Below are 22396 nucleotides of genomic sequence, written 5' to 3'. Positions count from 1 at the left end.
CTGTCTGTTTGTACAAAGATGAAGATACAAACAAACAGAAAACAACATTTTTCAGAGACTAAATAAGGTAAAAGGAACAGATCTAGCACCCAGATGAAGGTGAGCTGGCTGGAGTCTTTGAGTCTGGACTGCAGGTAGTATCAGTAGCGACTTTTAAAAACACACCGATGAGAAAGGAAGCTGAGGAGTGACTCAGTGGCGCTCCTTTTCTTTTGAACACATCAACCTTTATCAACAAGAGGCTTCATCCAGTGCCATGCCAGTGAGTGACAACACTGAAGAGCACATTGTGAGGTCTGTCATTGGAAAACAGTTGGACCTCATGAGGGCTCTTGTGATTTTTTGTCCATATAGCTCTGGGCTGTTCGATGGCAAATTTGAGCCTCACACACTGTGATATCTTAAGTCCAAAAGCCATCTAACAAGCAACCCTTTCAGATGTAACCCAATGGCTTTATTAATGGGTAATAAATAATATTGAACTGTTTAAGATCCAGTTTGAGATCATGTTGAAACAAATAAGGGGATTTGAGTTTGTAATCTAATAGGCTGCTGATTTTTTTTTCTTTTTGTTCAACTGATGTAACAAAAGTAGAAAATGCTCAATGATTTCTATCTTATTAACAACAAGACTGGATATTGAGAATAATTTGGCATGCATTGTTTGATGTGTTTTTTTTTAATGTTGATAAGTTGTGATGTAGATTTTGTCCTGTTTGTGTGCAAAACTGCTCAAAGGTTGTGTTTTTTGATTTCCCAACATTTGTTCTCATAAATGTATTACCTTTTAATAGTTTCATAACTATTAGTGGTGTTCTCCTGCTTTTGTTTGTAATATATAGTGTGATACAGAGTGTGATGATAGTTGTTATTGTTTCTTATTTTAAAAGCAAAAGAAATGAATCTGTTGTCACCCAAACAGCTTGAAAGCTCCTAAGTACGGATTAACACATGAACATCATGACATTTTTTCATAATAGACATAATAGACCGTGTGAAGGACAGGTGATGTTCCTGCATCCACATCAAGTCATGTACCCGGTTCAACATTTGCATAATGAGTGTTAAGTGTGAGTCAATGTACAGGAAAATGATGTGTGCATTACGTTTTGTCCTCACGGTTATTAAGTATGTTTACAATGGCACTGGAGCACTAAATGTGATATAATGTGTGTCCATGTTGATAAATCACTTCACTATTTGTTCTGGCAGAAATGCTCTACACTGTCACATATTGTTCTTCTCTGTGCTTTGTGCAAAGCCTTTTATAATAAGCATTTATTTTGAACCACTAACACATAGTATAAAGTGCCCAAAAAGAGGACACGTGTTTGAACATTATTTTGTGACCCTGTGTTCTAAATGGTTCATGTGTAAAAATCAAGTGAATATAACTTTAAAGTAGCACTCTGATGTTTCACTTCATAAAGACTCACTAGAGACTAAACAATGAGATGAGATTCTTATTCCTTTGGTCAATGTAAAAACTAAGAAGAGTTTCAAAAAATGCACCTGCTTTTTTTGAGAAGCTTGAAACTTAAGTGAACGCAGGGACTCCCTTAAAAGTTGTTATTTCACTTGGGACAATGCTCCAGCTCCTGTGTCACACTGCTGTTTGCATAATGCTTATTCTTGTCAACGCTCATTGGGCCTCATTCACAAACAGTGCATACGCACAAATCTGTTCTTAAACCGTTCGTACGAACGTTTGCCGCACAAATCTGAGATTCATGTTATTACTTGAATTTATTCTTATTGTGGTAGAACTTCCTTAGAGCATGTGTACGCACAAATGATGAAGGACGTGCTTTCTCAGAAAATGTTAACAACATTATTTTTGTCTTAAATGAAAGAGTTTACAATCAAGAATATGACAATGTACATATTGAAATGTATTTTGACTTTCATTAAATCGTCTCGTATTCGTATTAGTGCCATGAAATATCACATCTGTCTCCAAAAGCAGCTGATTATTCTGAGCCTATTAAAGAGCATTCAGGAGACATACATGATTGTGATTTACATCGAAGAAAGTTTAGAGATCTAGCCTTGCTGAAAGAAATTGCAGCCCGTGCCTTCAGAAGAGAGCGCGTCAGACCGTCAAAACATGTTTGGAGAGTGTGACGAATGACTTGTCAGCTGATTCCAACTGCCAACACATGTACAGAGTTTCTGCAACCTGAAATGTCATCAAAGCCCCCAGACACACCGCTCTGTTTTGCCTTTTGGGGCCACCTGTTGCAACTTTACTTGTCTTCACCGCTCTCGTCCTGGATACGTTGAAAATACATACAACTAATCAGTGCTCATATATAGAGACTCAGTTATGTCGACAACAAAAAAATCACTCGGATTTGTAGTCCGACATCTGTTGTATCTTGAATTAGCACATGACCTGTCTTATCAGGCATCAGAGCTGCCTCTGAGGTTGCGTGTGTAAGAGCACAAATAAAGTATTCTATTAGCCTTCATATTTGAAATGCATCAAATGAACTGATCCATATTAGCTATGGACAATAACCTCGTTAATATGTTGCCAAACAGTCAGACTTCTGATTTTCATCTTACCAAATAATGAGCTGCTCCTTTCTGCAGAGCTACAGCCATCCAAGTGAAACATTGTTTTTAATGGAGTCCCAATTATGCCCACACGTTTCAAATTTGAACTCCACACATCCTCAATCCACAGAAGATTATGTTCCAAAAAGAAAAAGCTGTATAAATGTGTGTAAAGTTCATTTTGATGAGATTTACAGGTTTCATCTGACATCTTATTGTTGTGGTCCTGATTTTAATCAATCTTTCTCTCTGTTTGGTATTGTTGAAAAGTTGTCACTTTTTTGATGTTGGTGTTATAGTATGTGTATCAATCCACCAATGAAAGCCTTGTACTGAAGTCTGTTGTAAAACATAAATGCCGTGCTTTATAAGCAACCTTTTAATGAGTTGTATAACTAAATGTAAATATTGTTTGTAAAAGATTCAGACTGATATTGTGTGTTACTTTCTGTCGTTGTAGTCTGTACTTTGACAGTCACTGATATAAGCAGTGCCACACAAACTGTTGTCCAGAGACTACTTTGAATTTTTATATTTGATCCATCAGTGCTCTTATTTCTTATTTTACCGACCATAAAGAATATGGGGATGAGATTTGGGCTTTTAATCAGCAATTGGTGCAGTGGTGATATTCAAGATTTATTGTTCATTTCCCTCTCGCACAGGGAACAAAAACACTTGACTTTGCTGTTTACAGTGTTTTTCATAAGCTCTTCATAAGTTATTTACAGCTGTAGCAGGCTGCTAGCGGATGCCAAGTGAAGCAGTAAGAGAGGACTGCAGGAAAATAAGAAGGGCTGTCTTTTATGGTGGTGTGGAAGTCTGTTAACCACAGCCTGATGTTGTGGGACATGTTATGGATAAACGTGACCTTTTCTTCAGTGACCCTGTCGTCATCCAAAACTGGACCTTGGTTGTTGTTTCTTGCGTTAGCGTCTGACGACTCAGTCTGCAGAGGATTTCATAAACTGTATTAAAACTCATCTGGGGCACCATTTTATCATCACAGCAGTTTTATGAATGATGGAATTTTTATATTCCATCATGAAGCCAAATGCCCTGCGAATTATGGATCTTCTGTGTAATTTCATTTAAAAGTTTGGACACAGTGCAGCAAATTGTTTATGTGTGCCCAAACTGTAGCTCTGCAGTTTTTTCCCTGTTTTATGAGAAATGCCTTGAGCAGACCTTTGACAGATCAGACTCACTGGATGAGCCGTATCAGCTAGTATCTGATTTAGAAAATAGAAGAAAAAAAATGACCTAAGAGAGTAGTTTAGCGTTTGTAATGGGGATTTGACTTTTAGTGTTAAATGTGAAGCTATAGGGCAATGAGCTTATCTTGCTTCTCTTAGATTAGCATTAAGACATAAGACTAATCTGACGTTGACTAATATCTGATTAATAATATATTCATCAGCACCACTGAAGCAAACTAATTAACAATTTGTACTTTGTCTGATTAATTTCTCCTCAATGTTATCAGTGAACAACAGAGGACTACAGCATGTACACTTATCTCAAGAAAACCGTATTTCGATTTTTCATTGTCTGAAGCTTGATCCAAAGGCAACTAGATTTGGCTGAAGATCTTGAAGACGGTTCACTTCTCCTCCAAAAGGCTTCCTCAGTTCTAAACTAACTGGTGGATGGAGCTAGAAATGTAAGCCTCTGTGGCTCATCAGCATGCTCATGATAAAGGATGACACATGAGAGTCGTTAGCTGAGTCGCTGACCTAGTCTGGAGTCGGTAACCCTCCCAGTCGTCTACGGGCCGTTGGGGTCACATGTTCCAAGGGGGGTTGGGGCCCAGTTTTCGAGATCTTCAACCAAGTCCAGTCCAGCCCTTGGATCAAACTTTTCAAATTTCTCATGACCTGGATGACTGAGAACCTACACAGACAGATTTTGCATTACTTTACGGTATTTAAAAAAAAAAAAGAAGACACAACATACTGTATAATGTGTTAGATGAACATAAACACATTTCCTTACATTTGGAAGAGATGTTCCCTCCTGTTAGCTATGCTAACTGGTGCAGGCTGTAGTTGTAAAGACAGAGGAGTGGTTTCAACTTTCTTATCCAACTCTAAAAATGAAGCATCAGCATTTCTAAAATGTCAAACTTTGCCAAAGCATAAATTCTGATTAAACTGGCACATTGAATTAAATTGGCAGAATGTTCATCCGAGGACAATAATCCTCCTCAGACTCTTGACATTTGTTATTTGAAATGATGGTAAAATGTTTTATTCATCTTTGCATTAGTCACAAAACATACAAACAGCAGCTCGGAGGAAAGTCAGGCAAGAGACGTCACTGTGTGGTTACATGAGGAAAATGAGCCATTTTATCTTGAATGAAAAAATAAAGCTCCTCTGTTTGTTATTGGAAATGTGTGTTGACAGTTCATTATTTAGTAGTTCATTAGTGATTGTGAAACATGTTGTCTAGCCTCTTCTACACATTCACGGTACAAGCAGCACCTGTCCTGTACAGAAAACAAATTCCAGCCCTGACTTAATAAATGGTTAGACAGCAGTCTCTTTATAATTCAGGGAAACACATAAATCACATGATTTTCTCTTCACCTTTTATTTGCACTGACTTCTCTTTCCTATCTCAGTGAAGCAGATCCCTCCGACTTCGACTGCAGACAACATAAATCAAATTATAGATTCTTTACACTCATGTCTGCAGGGTCTGGAGGGGGAAAAAAAACTTTTCTGCACTCGATGAAGAGCGATGGGCGGAAGATCATGAAAGATGCACATGTGACAAATTCTCTGCTCTGCTGATTAAACATTAAACAAACGTCAGTGCATGTAGAGTAAGTGGGCTGGCTTTTACAACACTTTTCAGGTGCTCAGGTGAAGAGTTATGGCTGGTGAACCAATGCTGACTATAAAAACGTCCCTTGTTAAAAGTGACACGCTGCAGCAGCCTAGAGCTGTCACAATAGCACTGATATGACACTGGGAAATATTGCCATGTAGAAGAACAGTGGCCCTTTATCAATTTAAGAAAGCTGCTTTTCCACTTTTCACACCCAAATTACACCAAAATATTACGCAGGCTCCTCTGCAAAACGGCTCTCTTTTTGTGTAATCAGTGTTGCTAAATCCATAATGAGAACAGTTTTGTTAAATAACTTAACTGAAGGATAATGCTGATATGTTTTTTCCACAAATGATGCTACTATCAAGTAATGTTTGTGTAAATCCACTGCTCTGGATGGTGAATGACACTATAGATATTTCCTAGACAAACCTCCCCAGGCCGTTCTGCTATTCTATTGATTAAATAAAGCATAAAATTAGTATAACCATAATCCGTCCCAAAAATAGTCCCTCATAATGGAGAGTCTTTTTGAGTAACATTTGTCAAACACCACCTAGTGCGCGCTATTTTAGGACAATTCAGATTACTTTTTTTAATAGTGAAGCCCTACAACTTAACAATTTGTGATCCTTTTTTGAAAATGTACATCTTTAGCAGGAAACAATGTGCTACTATGTGTTGGCTATCATGCAAGCTGACACAAAGTATTAGGTTTTTGGTTTTACTTGAATTAGAGGTGACCCAGGTGCAGACTTGTGATATGAAAAGACTTACTTTGAGCACTCCATGGAATTAAACATCTAAAGGAAAAAATGACTAGCTCCAACAAAAGTGCAGAAAAATTCAGATAGAGTCACGAGGAAGACAAGAAACGAGGGTTGAACAAACTATTAAAGAAACAGGGGACAATACGCTTTTTATAAACTGGGGATAATCAGGGACAGGGGAGACAAATAAGCAGGTGAAAACAAGAAGGGCGGGGCCACTCGATCACTCGAAGGTGGGAAGAGAGACAAATGAAGTAAAATTACACACAAGAAAGAAGTATTGCAGGAACAAAAAAAAGATGACTGAACAACAAAAATACATAACATACTGTAACGTTCTGCTCAATGAAGATACGAGACGTTATTCAGCTTGCATGGGTTTTATTTCACAGACTCAACACAGCCTACTGTAGGATGAGCCAACGCCAAAATAACAAACCTGCATGTCAGCAACGGTCCTCGTCAGCTTAGTTACCGCTCACACACCAAACTCACACACCCAAAACACACACACACACATGGTCCCACCTTTTCCTCAAGCTCTCCGTCAATCACACACACGACAACCTGCAAAGAACACTGTCATAGGAACCTGACAGGCTTACGACCTCTCTCAACTCTGCTGTCGATCTAACGCATTCACTGACATTAAGGTAAGTCACTGCCATAACAGTCGTTATCTTAACTAACACAACATGCAATCTGATCCGTTACAATACATAATCAAATAAGAATACTCCCTGACTTAACCCTGTTTTTGGTCTTATCATGGCATTTATTGACAATTAGAAGCAAAATGGAAATACATCTGCCTTATCCCTTAAACAAATCCACGTGATCTCTTTCAGAAAAAAGTGCACCTCTTGAAAACAGCTCTGTTCACCACAAAACAAGAATAAAACAATTTTGCTTTGTGACTGATAGCTTCGGCAAAGACGATAACTGTGAGTTCAGACTATGTGTTTTCTTTTTTTCTGACCTCTGAGGGGAAGGTTAGACTCAGAGCCTACAGGTAGATGCTGGAGTGGAAGTGAAGCTTTAGAAATGCGGGCGGCTGCCCAGAGTTATATCAGAGCTTTGAGGTGAGAAATGTGGGGTGACAGGTATGGCAGCAAAAGCAAGAACTGTTAGCTTTTACATGCAAACATACCTAAATGAGTGATTTGGATTTGCAGTTATATTCCCCTAAGTGTTGCAGCTCATAGTCTTCCATTCATGTTGGGCGTGTGAATATAAAGTAGATATCTTGTACTTCGGACTGCTGTTGAAAAGACAATTTTTTTGTGGTGCAAGGGGGGATGCTCTTGTGTGACTGATTTTCAACAACTGTTTCTTCTCATGTACAAATTAAACATGAGAGCACTCAGAGACTTCAGGGCATCGGCTTAATAACCCTGAGCACCTCTCTGCACAAAATAATGAACCAACTGACTTATAACACACGGCAGTGAGCTTTGACACAGGTGCTTCTCAAGATTGAAGCACTAACAGAAAATCAAAGCTGGTGATGTTAAGACCGATGAGTGACCATGGTTAATCATACGCTTACACAAAAACAGATTCCTGAAATGAGGTTAAAAAACTTGGATAAAGCATATATTCATATCCAGTGGTGGACAAAGTACATCTTCATTACTTGATTCAAATTATAGGTACTCTCCTATAGTCAAATATTACTCCAATACAAGTGACAGTTGCTCATTCAAATGATTACTTAAGTTTAAGTACTGGAAATACTTACATTTTCAAACTACTCTTAAAAAAAAGTAAAAACATTTTTTTATTTGCATGTTTTATGTGTGCATTCAAGAATGCATGTGTGTACACTCTGCTATGTTATGTTGATTTAAACATTGTTTAAAAAAAAAAAAGTAAACTCATATGCTACAGATTTCCTGATTTACAGCTCCAGAATAATAGGAACAACAACAGGAACAACTAAAAATACCTGATGACCAGCCAGGCTTTAAACAGTGAGAAACATTGACATTTTAAATATGACTCAGGTGGAGAATCGTCATCCCTCTCTGCCACAGCCGTCTTTACCAGCACTAAATGAACTACCTGATCTGAGTGACCTTTTCTCTGCGTTTGCTTTACGTTCAATCGTGGAGAAATTGGACGTACAGGAACAACAACTTCACTTAAAAAAAACAGACACATACTACACGAAGACAGCCTATTGTCTTTCAGATCGGATTTTAGAAAATAAAATTAATCAGCGGACTTCAGAGCAAAATATGCAAATGCAGCGAATATGCAAAAAAAAGTACAATATGTGTCTTTCACATGTCATAGAGTTTAAGTAATACACTTCCCCCCAAAATAATACTCAATTAAAGTACAGATACTTACAACATTTACTTCAGTACAGTAGCCAAGTAAATTTACTTTGTTACTGTTCACTTTATTTAAAATGTATTTAACCAGGAGATTAAGAATCTCCTTAAGAATCTCATTTACAAGAGTGTCCTGGCCATGCAAAAGCAAAGCCATTAAAAAAACCCTCTTTAAAAGTTATTTTCATCATGTAATTCAAAAGTTTTCACTAATAATCTAGAAAAAGAAAAAAACAGCTAAATATTTGAATGTCTCCTTCATCCTCTTGCATCAGCAGGATAAATGTTCTCTCTGTCACCTAAAACGCTCTTCTTTACTTATCTATTATAATTATTGATTTCCATGCGACTCATCTTTATGATTTTGTAGCTGAATGACTACAGCACCTTTACGAATGGTTATGATGCTACCTTACCAAGGCTAACATCAGTGCCTGAGCTGCCACATTGAATCAATGAAAGCACCTTAAAGTCATGTAGTCGTCTTCACCAAGATGAGGTATGTTATCAATGAGAGCTTTACATTGCTGCTAAACCAAAGTATAAAGCATGTCAATGTAGTAATGTCAATGACAGCCCAATGACAATTTCACTCCATGGTGCTTCATATCCATCCTGTTCTGACTCACTCAGTTATCCATATAATCCAGTTTCTTTCTTTTTCAGAGCTCAGACTACAACTTCTTTAGTTTTTGAATCCCCACATACCAGCTCTCTTTCGGAGCATCCCAAAGACGGTCTTGTGATGGTTTAATTACTTTTACACTACCAAAAGAAGTTCAAGGGTTGGTGGTGGTGGGGGAGGGGGGGGGGGGGGTTGAAATCTTGTGACTACAGAAAGTCAGGCTTGTAAACACTTGTTGCAATTTCTTGGACTTCAACTTTGTCCAGTAGAAAGCTGTGTTGAATGTTTAGTTTTCCTGGAAAACAAATCCTCAGAAACACTTGTTTCAGGCAGAAATAACTTGACCTCATGCCTGTTTGTAACGGTCTGTACTTCCCTTTGGAAGGGGAGGTGAAGATCCATGGAAAGTCGCCAACTCTAAACATGCTAAACATCCTTTTCCCGTTAATACTTCACATCACATTACTTAATCTGCAACCAAACACAGAAAAACACTCTTGCATTGACCTAAGAGTCAAATATTATTCTTCAACAACTTCTTCTACCAAACCATCAAGGAACTTTTACTCTATGTAAGCACTTCTTTAGTAGATATGATCACTCCTTCTTTATCTACAGGCTCTTTACCACAGCCCTTTAAAGTAGCTCTAACTAGATCTCTTCTAATAACATCTAATCTTGATTCAGGCATTTAAGCAAATAACAGACCCTTATCTAAAATTGTATTTTAAGATCTTTAAGAAAGCTGTTGCCAATTAGTTTTGTGACTTGCTAGATTACAAAGTTAATTGAGGTTTTTTTCTTCTTTTTTTGCACAGGACAGCGCTGGCCAAAGTTACAAATAATATCCTACTTGTTACAGATAGAGAGCTTCTGTCTGTTCTTGTCCTGTAAAACCATCCTGCTGCATTTGACACATTGACGATCATAATCTATTACAGATACTTGAACACTCACTAAGCAACTAAAAAACTGCTTCGCGATGTCCAGGTCCAATTTGTCAAAATGATTTCAGTTTCTACATCTAAATAATAAATCTCCCATTGATTGCTTAATTATGGAGTTCCACAATGTTCTGTACTTGAGCCAATATTCTTTTATTCTTCCTCCAGGTCAATTAGGCCATGTGAAACCAATAAGTTTATGAACACTTAACTCAAATATTTAACTAAAAGCAGTAAAGAAATGTACCTGGATGACTATCATTTTCTTATAAAACTCAGACATCAGTGACGTTATAGTGCAAGGCGATAAAAACATAGAACATCTAAAATATTATTTAATCAGATTTATTTTGCACATGAACATTTTAAAATGTATGATGTTTGTTTACCCTATGTAAAATCTGGCACATCCTGCTTCAAAAATATGAAAGAAAAACAATACTTCAGTCATTTTTTTCTTTAAGGCTGGATCCTTCAGCCCTTAATGTCTCCAAATGCTCTGCAGCTGGTGCAAAGTGATGCTGCATATGAACTGATACAAAACCTGGAGGGCCATCATATATCTCCAATATTTGCCTCTATGTACTTTCTACCTGAAAAATCTTGAATCAGAATCAAATCCTTCTTCTATCCTACATAGCCCTTAAAAGCATACCCCATCATTTCCCTATATAACCTCTCGAGAACATTGTGAACGCATACTGCAGAGGCAGGGTATTCAACTGTCATGTCCTTCACTTGGGAGGCATCTTCCTGTTTGGATCTAGTAGGCAAATCCAATCTTTATTTTTAAGGCTTAACATTCTTTTTTTTATAGTTTAGATTTTGTTTTGGATCAGAGCTTGCTTTGGATGAGACATCTAATTATACTAGTACACTGCTCAAAAAATGAAAGGATCACTGAATCGTCACAGTGTAAAACCAAGTCAGTTAAACTTAAAGGATATCAATATGTCCATTTAGTTCAAGTGTTTCTGAATTTCGTTAGGAAGAACAGGAGGAGCATTGCAAGAGCCCGACAACTTGACCTCCAGCATGCTATTGGTGTACATGTTTCTGACCAAATTGTCAGTAGAGACTCCATGAGGGTGACATGAGTGCCCAATATCCTCTCGAAGGAGCTGTGTTCACGTCCCAGCTTGATTAATATCAGATTAATGCATTTGATAAAGATTTCCTCTTTACAGGACTTTTGTGCTATCTCTTCTTGCATGTTTTTAAAGATCTTTGTTGCAGACCACCTGTTGCTGTTGGTCTGCATGACTTCCACTCATATTAGTTACAAGTTAGTTTTCACTTGCATGTGTGAGTGCTTATCCATGGTTGAATTGTTGTTTCTCTATGAATAATATAGTTTGTACTGTAGACCGTCTCTATATTTAAGTGTCATGAGATATCTTGAGGCTATATACAAAGATTATTTATTAATTTGTACTTGCTATAAAAAGAAATAACGTTCTGCCATTAAATTTTTTTTATCACTTGACACTTAAAGGACACAGCTTCTTTAGTCAACCGGCTTTGTATCACAAGATGTATGTTGAATACAGATATTGTTCAAGCTGTTTGTTCAAGGTTTTGACGTACAATCCCTTCACTGTCACATTTGTCAATTTAATGTTCATAATAGTTAAGAGTGTAGGGCTGAGATGAGTTTCAGGACTCAAAAGGACAACTCTGCTCAAACGTACTTTGTTAAATGTTCTTGATAATGTAACAAAGCACGGTAGGCTATATTTCTAAGAAAGTCCCTAATCAAACTGGAAAACGTTCATAGTAACTAAAGCAGTCTTCACATATGCACTCCGGAAAATATCTAGATCATTTCAGGAGGACTGCTCCGGAGATTCTCTGCACCTGGTTGTTCACATATGCTCCTCACAGACTTTGCCTGTCAGACGGAAGGGGGGGCTCTCCTGAGGTAAGACATGACGTACAGTAAAAAGACGCTGAAGTAGCGGACTAAACAACAGAGTACGCTAAACGAGGCTATAAAGACAATGATTGCCTTTATATGAATGCAATGTGTAGTCCAACGGAATGACAACATCAACTAAAGAGTGGAGAACAACTTACTGGTGAACAGGAATCATAATGCAGCCGCTTAATTACGAGCACTGAGATCTTAGCGGTGGCGTGCAGACACTCTATGCACCTTGCAGCAGTAACAGTGTAGAAACATCACTCCCCCTCCTATTGGTTCGAGGTGAATTCTCCGGAGAATATCCTGCAGTGTTTTCAAAATCAGCTCACTTGGACTTGCTGCGTAAAAAATACTAGGGGTCTGGCAGAAGAAACTCCGGGTGAAGTCCGAGCGAAAAATGTGGCTGTTTGCGTTCACATATACAGCTCCTCTGGGAAATATCTTGAGTTTTTCAGGAGATTTCTGCAGGCGTGAAAGCCCGATAAAAGAAGGAATTAGGTTAAATTGGCCTTCACTGATGTTACAACTGTATTTCCTTTCTCACCCTTTACCCAAGTTTCCTTGATTCTTTCATGTATGAATACAACGTAACTTATCAATATTGATCAATCACTTTAAAAAATCACAATATCTGGTAAAAAAAATAAAATACCTGCACAATAGAAACTTAGAAAGTATTTCCAGCAATACTAATTGAGAAGTTTTATACCTGGACCTAAAGTAATTATATGTCATTGACAGCAAATGAGAAGATTCACCGCACACAAGAAGCCAAACCTAATGAAGCCATGTGGGGTAAATGCATTCTTTGTTTGAGTATGTAATTACATAAAAAGAAGAAGTGATTCAGCCTTCCTGTGTGCTGTAAATCTAGGTGATGTTTCCTGCCATCACCTGCTTCAAGATATAAGGACTGACCTGACAGCGCATCCACATTTGTATAATTACATTTCATTTTGATACTAAAGAAAAGGAACATTGCTAAGTGCTCTGATAGAAAGGCGATTAATCCTTTTTTATGCTGCGTGCTGATTTAAAAGTGCCCAGGGAGAAAATATGTGATCATTTCTAAGTTTCTTAAAAACAATATTCCAGCATTAGTGAAGAAAGCTGACAAAGCTGCCTGTTATGATAATTGTGAGCATCAGTGTTCCACAATGAGAGCAGTTGGCACATTGAACTTAAAAGCATATGCTCTCCATTCATTCAGACATAATGACCGGCCTTGTGCTGATAAACTCACTCCTCCAGGCCATGCCAAAAATGAATCTGCACTTATGAAGCAAAGCCTGCATTCAGTTTCCAAGCACCCTAAAACAAAAGAATAAATATAGAAATCTCTTTGAAAGAAAGTTTTGTTCAATTCCCACATGACTTAAGGATCAATACAGTTGACTGATGTCTTAAGAAGACTTTTATTGAGATCACACTAAAGATTGGAAGTCCCCGCTCTCTTCTTCCTATAAAGCAAACAGTGAGGAGTCAAAGTCAGCAGCAAGCTGCTCAGCAGGTTTTCCTGCAAAGGTCAGGTAAACAAGATTATTACATACATCATGGCCAAGAATGTAAATAAAGAGTAAATGTAACATGGTGGTATTGTGTTTGCCGATAGCAGACTGTATATGAACTACTTTTAGAATGTTATCTTTGACCCTGAGTGCAGCAACACACTCTGTGCTTCCTTGATTTACTGTAACATTACTAAAAATATCCTTACTTTGTTTGTTTGTTTAATCCCTACATGGAAAATGTACAGATTGATAGTAGAGGAGTGGGTTATGTTTGAGTGACAAGTGTTGTGACAAGTTTCTTTAGCTGTTTAAATATATTCTGCCATGTCAACTTTTCCTTATAGGCTTTCCATTCATACTGGGGACAGGTCAAGTTGCTCTTCTCCTAAACTCCAATTAAGGACCTTTATACTAATTAATACGATCCAGGAAAGTTTTTCATCACATGACCACTTTTCTATCCGTGCTAAAATACTCCTGATAAACTGATAATAAACCCAACAGGACATGCCATCCAGCTACACTTAAAAATTCAGCAAGCGAACATTATGATTAGACATTTTAATCAAACAATAAATCTTACTTGACTTTTTTTTTTTAATTATGAAAATAAACCTCCACATCTTGATTTTATTTTTCAAAGGGATTCTTCACAAAGGAAAAAAATGTTTTTTATTAATATCTGATAAACAAGTTTAGTTGAGATTGTTTGTTAAACTTCAGTTTCCAAGACTTTTTAAAGATTGTGTTTTTAAAAAACGAAAAAAGGCGACATCTTCAACCTAGAATGATCACACAAACTGTCGCTGTCTGTTATCCATCTATCCACTGATTTAAGTTATCCATAAAACAGCTATTCATTCACTGATGTATTACACATCAACTGACATAAACACACACTGGCACAACTACTGAAAATGATTTGCCTTGTATCCCTGAGGTGCTGGAGGAGTTCTAATCAATTTGTCATCTTGCATTAAAGACTTACCAGAATATCTCCACCTGCTTCAAAGCCATTAGCTAACATGCTCTTATTGACGCCACTGAATCACGCTTCTCTCTCTGATTAAGCGATACTCAGTCCCGATGATCAGCGGTGGGCCTTCCAGTCATCGAGCAGCCCTGTGTGGGATGGAAATGTTGGGAGAAATAACTGAGATTGAATATTGATTAGGTGCCTGTGTACAGCCCTGAGGCACCTCAATATAATCACTTCCACACTTGTTCTGTCTCCTTCAGAGCGTGGCTGATGGAGTGATGACAGCGGATGCAACAGCGCTCAGAAGGTGTGATTTGTCATAATTCAGTGGACACACGAACACACACTGACTCACAGAAAGTAGTTATGCGAGTGTGATTAAGGTTACTGATCCAGATGCATCATAACTTAATAGCTTTGATCAACTTATTTAGGTGTGAGACGTAGATGAAATAGGAAGGAGGGGAGAAGTTGGAGTCCACTGAAATTTACATAAGTTAGACTAAAGTTCCATCCACTCCATCCAGACTTTCTTTCCTCAGCGGTACAGGTTTAATTGAACTGTGTCAGCAGTGTTGGAAAAAAAAAGTGGTGCTCAGGCTGAAAAAGAGTGTGGTCTGAGAGGCATATTGATTAGCCTTTCCTGGACGAAAGGATCCTCCTCATCACACTTACTTGCAACACCTCCCACAGGGCATCCATCTTAATGTGATATGACAACCCTCTGCCATATCAAAAGTAAATCAGGACATCGATTTCGACATTCAATTCCAGCACTGAAAAACACTTTTCCGCTTTCATACGCACAGCTAGACGCTGAGGTGTTTGTTTTGCTGAGAGGGACTCCTGCTGAGGTCTTACACAGTTGTGCCCTGGAGGCAGAGGCCTTTAAAGCCAATAAATATGTGTTTCTAAAAGTTGCTTGCTGCTGTTTGAATGCTATTTTTTCTATTAAACTGACCAACACACACAAAGTCAGAATTAGATTCACAAGCGGTAGCTTTTAAGAGAACATCGATGAAAAGGTCAACTTTTGTTCGTCCTCCATAGCCGCTGAGAATATGTGATTAGCATTTTCATTTCTACTTTTAGCAATGTTTACCTTAGGCAGCATGTTAATCTGCATGAAAAAGCCTCAAACTGTCTTGGTTGCAGTTGCCAGAGAACAAACTGTTTGCATCCTGGTGCTTAAAGGTTAGAATATTAAGCCTTTTTGGCTCAGAGTTCAGGAGGCCATAAAAGGCCAGGAGACGAGAGTTTTGGCAGCAATAATCAGTCCAACGGTTTAATAGGTGCAGACCCACAAATCTGCTCTGAAGCTTAAAGGATAAATACGTCCAGCAGGAATGCCATGACCAAGGCTGATGTGCTCATATGGATTACAGTACATCATTTTGTATACAGATTGTTAACCACACATCATTTGAACAGGCCTGTCAGGCTGATGGTGTGTGTGTGTGTGTGTGTGTGTGTGTGTGTGTGTGCGTGTTGGTTCAGCTGCAATGCATGTAGGCTGCAGTTAATGTCTACAGATGCACGGCTCTCATAATGTTTTTAGGACCGAGAGGATTTATGGATGAACTTTATGCCAGTGAAAAGTACACTTTTTTAAAAATTGCCTTGGTTCAAGTGTGGCTGGTGAATAAAGAAGTTATCGATTGGGTTTTTAAAAAGGTTCAACAAGTTCAGCCACCCAAAGCCTGTTATTCTAAAAAATGCAACAAAAAAAACAAATTTTAGAAGTGTCAAGAGGTTCAGTGTAGAGATGGTAAAAGTCATGATGCTTTTGATGTTTTGTGTGAGGCCTTTTGAATTGCCTTGTTCCTGAAATATGCAATATAAATAAACTTTCCTTGCCTTTTATGCAGTCTGGAGCATTGGCAGTGTTTAGGATTTGTGAGTTTTATGAGATAGTTGGATGTGCAAAGAACCCTTTAAAAGAGTGCAGACTGCTTTTAAAATCACTTAAAGAGGTCATATTATGCCCTTTTTGGGGTTTGTATATTTAATCTATGTACCTACTTTTGTACGTTCACAATAGCTAAAGTTAGAAAAAAAGTGTCTGTTTTCATGTACTGCTCCTCCTTACTCCCTCTACGCTCTGAGTCCGTCAGCTGTGCTCTGCTGAGCCCACACTGTTAGACCCCACGTGGGCCAAGTCTGCTCTGATTGGTCTGCCGATCCGCTCTGTTGTTATTGGTCAGTTGCTCAGCACGCTTCTTGGAAATTTCAACATGAGCTGCAGGGCTTGCCACAACGAGCCAATGGGCTTAGATCAGTGATCTCACACTGACAATGAAGTCACACTGACAAATTCTTATCGAGGGGGGCTAGAACCGAGCGTTACATGCAGCTAATGCTACAGCTAACAGGAGGACGTAGGAGAAGCCGCGTTTCCGCATGCACGGAACACTTGGAAAACACACTAAAGAGCATATAAAACCAGAAAAAGGGACCAGAAAAATGGGACCTTTAAAGGCTTTATATGCGATTTTTTGATCCAGCAGATTTTGCCCTTGAGACCAGCATGAAACCAAAACAACTCGCGGTGCATTGTTGTGTTAGCATGCTAATGCTAGCGATCTTTATTATGCTCGTATCTTCACACTGCATGTAAATTTACCTGAAATGAGCGTGATCTAGAAACACAGTTAAGCAGTGAGTACAGTATGTTATTCTTCTTTTCTCTAGTCCCTCAATTAAACAACTTTTATTCGCGAGGGGAGGAGTCAGCCGGCGGGCCGGCTATGTCAACAAACAGAAAAAAAACTCTGAAAACATCACAGACAGTGGGACTCGGGTGTTACACCCATTGTAGACAGTCATGACTCACAGAGTTATTTTCAGAGGATATACTTGATTTCTATTACATTTGAGTGTGAAAAATCGCATATAAAGCCTTTAAAAGCTAAATTGGCATTCATAGACTTTTAGAAAACAGGTTTATTTTTCACGTTGCAAAAAATATGCAAAGGTATTTATGTGCATATTAAAGATATTTTGAACGATAATTATCAGAAAGGAAGAATTAATAAATATTTAGAAACAATTTGAATTAAAAGATTTTGAAACAAAAACAAATGTCATATCAGAGTAAATCATAAAAAACATGTTTTTTTTCCAGTAAAAGGTTTAAAGGTTTTTTTTAAATGTACATACGTTTATCCCAGTTGTATTTTACTTCATACATTCAGACAGATAACATTAGGGATCTACTACGAGGTCAATTTAGTTACTGTTCTAGAGCTTCACATGATCCTGATCAGGGGGACGGTGTTGCTCCAGTATTCATGGTATTGTAGATAATTGAAGAACTTCTCGTTCATGCTGGCTCACAACCAAAGACACCATTTCTTTTGGTGAACTTCACAGGGTAATGGTGAAATCCCATAACTGGCCATTGTGATTAGTTCTTTTTTTAAACACATTATGAATATTACTTTAACTGAATCGTTTGCAAGTTGGTTTGAGTTTTTAGTGTCTTTTCTCTTCTAACCTTCAGTGAAAGAGCAGCAGCAGGTGTGTACTGTACAAGTTCTTTGTGCAGCACTACATGTGTTTTTCCATCGCCCTCTCTCATTCTTCACAACTACAAAGGCCCCTTTCAACAAGGTAGCCTCAGTGTTTCGATGTCACTCCAACACAAAGAAAGAGTGATTCAGTGTGTGTTGCTCTCAGCATCTGTCCATGACTTCAATAAAACTTCTCTGAAAAAGAAACATGATTGTCGTTATGTACCATATAATAAACATAGTTGGAGAGAAACTAATCTGCAGCACTATAGGGCAGTGAAGAAGAAGCCAGAAGAATTGAAGAATCTGTTTCTCACTTATATGATTGAGAAGGACTTTTTGGCAGCTGCTCACATTATGTCAGCCTGCCTTGATGATATGTAGAGAAATGATGTGATTATGAACATAAGGCTTCACAGATAGGATTCCATATTTCATGCTAAATAAAGCCTGAACTCTGTGTAAAGAACTCTCTTCACTCTGAGCTGGTTGCGGGGTGCCATTAGCTGACTCCTTCATGGTGGTTTTTGAGATGATTAATATTCTGGAGAGGCAGCCATTAGCGTTAATTAACACTATTCAAGGCCTTTAGAAAGCTTTACTTTTACTCTTTGATTCCTCACTGTTTCTGACAAGAAATACAACTTCTTGTGGGCTCAAAGGGAACATCTTAATTCCTGTGAGAAATGAGGGCAAACTCCCTCACAAGGACCATCAGTAAGAGGTCTGAATAAAGGAGAATGGGAGGTAAAAAGTTTACATATCTCACCTTAAATGCAAAGACACACATTCTGTTGTTTTTGCTGTAGGGATGCTTTCGTCTCACATCTCTCTCCTAATATCAGTTATGACTCTATAATGATGGAAAAAACAACACCAACGAAAATGGACTGTCGTGACAAAGACTGGGTCAAGGACCTGATAACCGAATGAACAGCATTAATGAAAAACCTGTTTTAAATGTGGAACAGAACAGGACGATATCTGGCCTCCTTAAAAAGTTATCTTCTGTTACTATTAAAGGACAAAATTTATAATAATAGGGAATAATCTTAAACAGAATTGTTGGCATGCATGTACAGCTCACGTTCAGCAAAGTATAAATAAGAGATTTCAATGAAGACATGGAAGGTTTATAGAGCATGATTACTCTATCCATAACACTGATTGCGATTCAATTGTTATTGAGATATTTCTGAGTGGACCAAATTGGTGGACTGATCAACAGACTCACACTGCCATCACGTGAGCTATGACACCAGGGTAGTTTCATGGCCAGGGTCAACTACTTTCATACAACAGTCTCTTACAACCGAACCCCACAGCCCACAATTTATCACGACATCTTTCCTTTTTTTAATAATAAAAGTATACATTTTATATAGAGTAAGGCATCATCCGATTCTCTGATTCAGACTCTCAACAAAAAATAGAAAATGTCCACAATTCTCTAAATTGCCTAAGAGCAGTGTTTCTCAACTGGAGGGTCAGGACCAAACAGTGGGTCGCAGAGATGTTTTCAGTGGGTCGCAAATGTGTGCTTGGAAAAATAATTGTATCAGAAAGTCTATGAAGAACTTTTTATACATGTTTGATTTGTTTCATTTTTTGTACCACCTGAGGTCCAAACTGCCAAATGTTTCATTAAATACATTTGATTGGTTGAAAAATCTGAAGTTTTGGTCACAATTACTCATTAAGGAGCTGGTGGTGGGGCTTGAGTTTAGACCACTTGAGAACCACCAGGTACGCTCATGTCTGGAAGATATAGCCTTAACCAAATATATCAATACATATAACCAATACCCTAGCTCTAAGATTAGCCTCCATGCAAACAGAAACCAGTTTAAATTCCAATAACTGTAATGAGTCTCTAGTAAGACACAACAACCACTTCAAAAGGAAAAACGTGTTCCTACAAGTGGCCACACACACACACACACACACACACACACACACACACACACACACACACACACACACACGTACATGTACATCCTCTTCTTGCAAGCACCTTGAAAGCACTATTAATATATATATATATAGCACAGATAAATATTCCAGCTAAAAATGGGTGACATGCAATTAGCTCTTGTGTGATTCTGTCTTTAAAGCAGAGCCACTCGGGTGAATTATGGCTGGCTGGAGAAGCTCTCTCCTTCAACCTAAGCCCACGGCATGCTCCTGTGCCAATAGATTAAGAGCAGTGCCGTGAGTTTTGTGCTTGGGCCAATATCCTTCTTGCCATTAATTAAATTGGGCTCTGATTCAATCACAGTTTTTCAGGTAATTACAGAAACTCATTCAACTACACCATCAACCAATCAGGGTCTGTTAGACCACAACAAACAGCACACAGCTCAGACATGACATCATTTGAAGTCTGTGTCTATTCGTCTTATCTGTCAGGAGGCTGTTAACGGTGTTTTTGATGCCCTTGAGGTCAACGCTCAAGGAAAAAAGATAAAATCAAATTATGTTGTTGTTTAACTTAGATATGAAAATAAGTAAGATGTGGAAAACGACTTCAAAGATGTCATGTAAATTCATGTTTTTCGAAATACTTCAAAGAGTTATCTTTCCAGGGACCTTTGGAAAGTCAATAAACTCCCTCATACAGCTTCATCTCTGCTCTAGCTGCTATGAAAGAGGGCCTTTAAACACACCACATGAAAAGCAGCGCTGAGTACTGTCATGTGATGTCTGTTTCTCCAAATTAGCTGACGCAAATGTGACGTCACCCGCTTCTGAATGGATGCCTTTGACGGTTTAGCAGGGATAGTTTGCTACCCAGAACACATCAATAAAATCAATTGCATGCCTGGCCAAAGGGACTGACTGCCTTATCTGGAGGCTGACACGGTCCTTTTCCTCGTGGAGAACCACAGAAAAAGTTTTCCCACTGCTTCTTAATAAGTCAGTGTTCCCAGATGACTGACGCGTGTTAGAATCAAATGTTGTGGGTATTCGCCTATTAGTACTCAAAGCTGAGGGTTTTGCTAAAGTGTGAACCACAAGAAATAATTTCTCAGCTTGTAGTAATGTCTCACCAAAGTTGTGTTAGGATTTATCAGATTGTGCATATTAACAGAATGGGGAGGGGCTTATCATGGTATAAAAAAAATAATAATAATTTGTTGCTGATTTGTCCTCAGGATTTTTAAATTGACTGCATAGTTCTTAAAGCGACAGTCATCTTATCTATCCTGACTTTTTCCACTTAAATCCAGTGAATCCAGGTGGAGCTCTGAGTGACACACCATTAGGAAAAAGTCATTTTTCTTCTCGAGGTGTCGCACTGAGGCCAGTCGGCTCCTTTGAGATGTCAAACGGCGACCCGACCGTGCCCTTTAATTGGCTAATTACAAACTGTGTGGATCTGACTCAGCTGCTCAGCCAAGGATTAAAACAACTCGGTGAAATCCTGAACACTAATGTTCAGGCTTCTGGGCTCTGGACTGAGTCACACATGCAGGCCCTGAGAGGACACATAACCAGGGCCAATCCCCTTCTGTCATTGGCATGGTCGTATCTGCGGTGCAATGAAGTGTGGAAATCTCACTAATAATTCTGCAGAGTAAAAAACTCAACAGACTTTAAAAATGTCCAAAGGGATCCAGGATTAGACCCTACTTGGCAGAGCTACTAACTGTCTTCAGGTATAGGTAAAAGCCCAGACTGAAAGTTTTAACATTACAGCTCAGGAAAGTATCACAACTCTACTGAACAGACAACAACACTGGACAATGTCTTCTCCTGTTCATGAGTGTTAGAAAAAGCCAGATCTTACATTTTTTTCGGGGGACTTTTTATTACTTTTCTTTTAGACAGGACAGAGTCAGAAATCAGGGACAGAGAGTGAGGAATGACATGCGGTAAAGGAGCCAAGGGACGGATTCCAACCCGGGACACATTGTCCTCCTTTCATGGTGCACAGGAACTAACCACTAGGCTACCGGCAGCCAAGATCTGTAAACTTTAAATAAATCAGTATCTATATATTTCATGACCATATGGCTTTTAAATATCCAAAAATGATTACATGTATCAGTATTAATTGTACATACACAAACAGCTTATGTAAAAAGATCATGACTTTCTAAAGGTGTATAAGCAATGGGGGATCTATGGGCAGCATGGAATAAAAGTACCAGTATTCAGTTCAGTCAGCCCGCTACAAGCTTGCCTATCAGCTGATGTTGCCCGGTGAGGGGGATGTGCACAGCGCATCAAGGGAGGGTTGGTGTTGTAACCTGTACCTAGGACAGGAGCTTTTGAATACCAGAACGATCTGTTTTGTGCAAAGATTGATGCCTGAAAGTTAACATATGTTACAGTACCCAAGAGAATCCTTTTGAGAAGGAGAATGGCTAAAGAGGAAGTCATTTACTTTTC

General features: G+C 38.5%; 1 protein-coding gene across 1 annotated transcript in view; it reads right to left on the bottom strand.

The window, feature by feature from the left end:
• The window catches only part of anxa6 (annexin A6), a 165893-nt gene that overhangs the window by 27488 nt on the left and 116009 nt on the right, over positions 1–22396 (bottom strand). The window lies entirely within an intron of this gene.

The sequence above is a fragment of the Labrus mixtus genome, chromosome 10, assembly GCF_963584025.1.
Source record: "Labrus mixtus chromosome 10, fLabMix1.1, whole genome shotgun sequence".
NCBI classification, from domain to species: Eukaryota; Metazoa; Chordata; class Actinopteri; order Labriformes; family Labridae; genus Labrus; species Labrus mixtus.
Note: the sequence above shows the minus strand (reverse complement) of the source record. Positions and strands in the feature narration are given on the sequence as shown.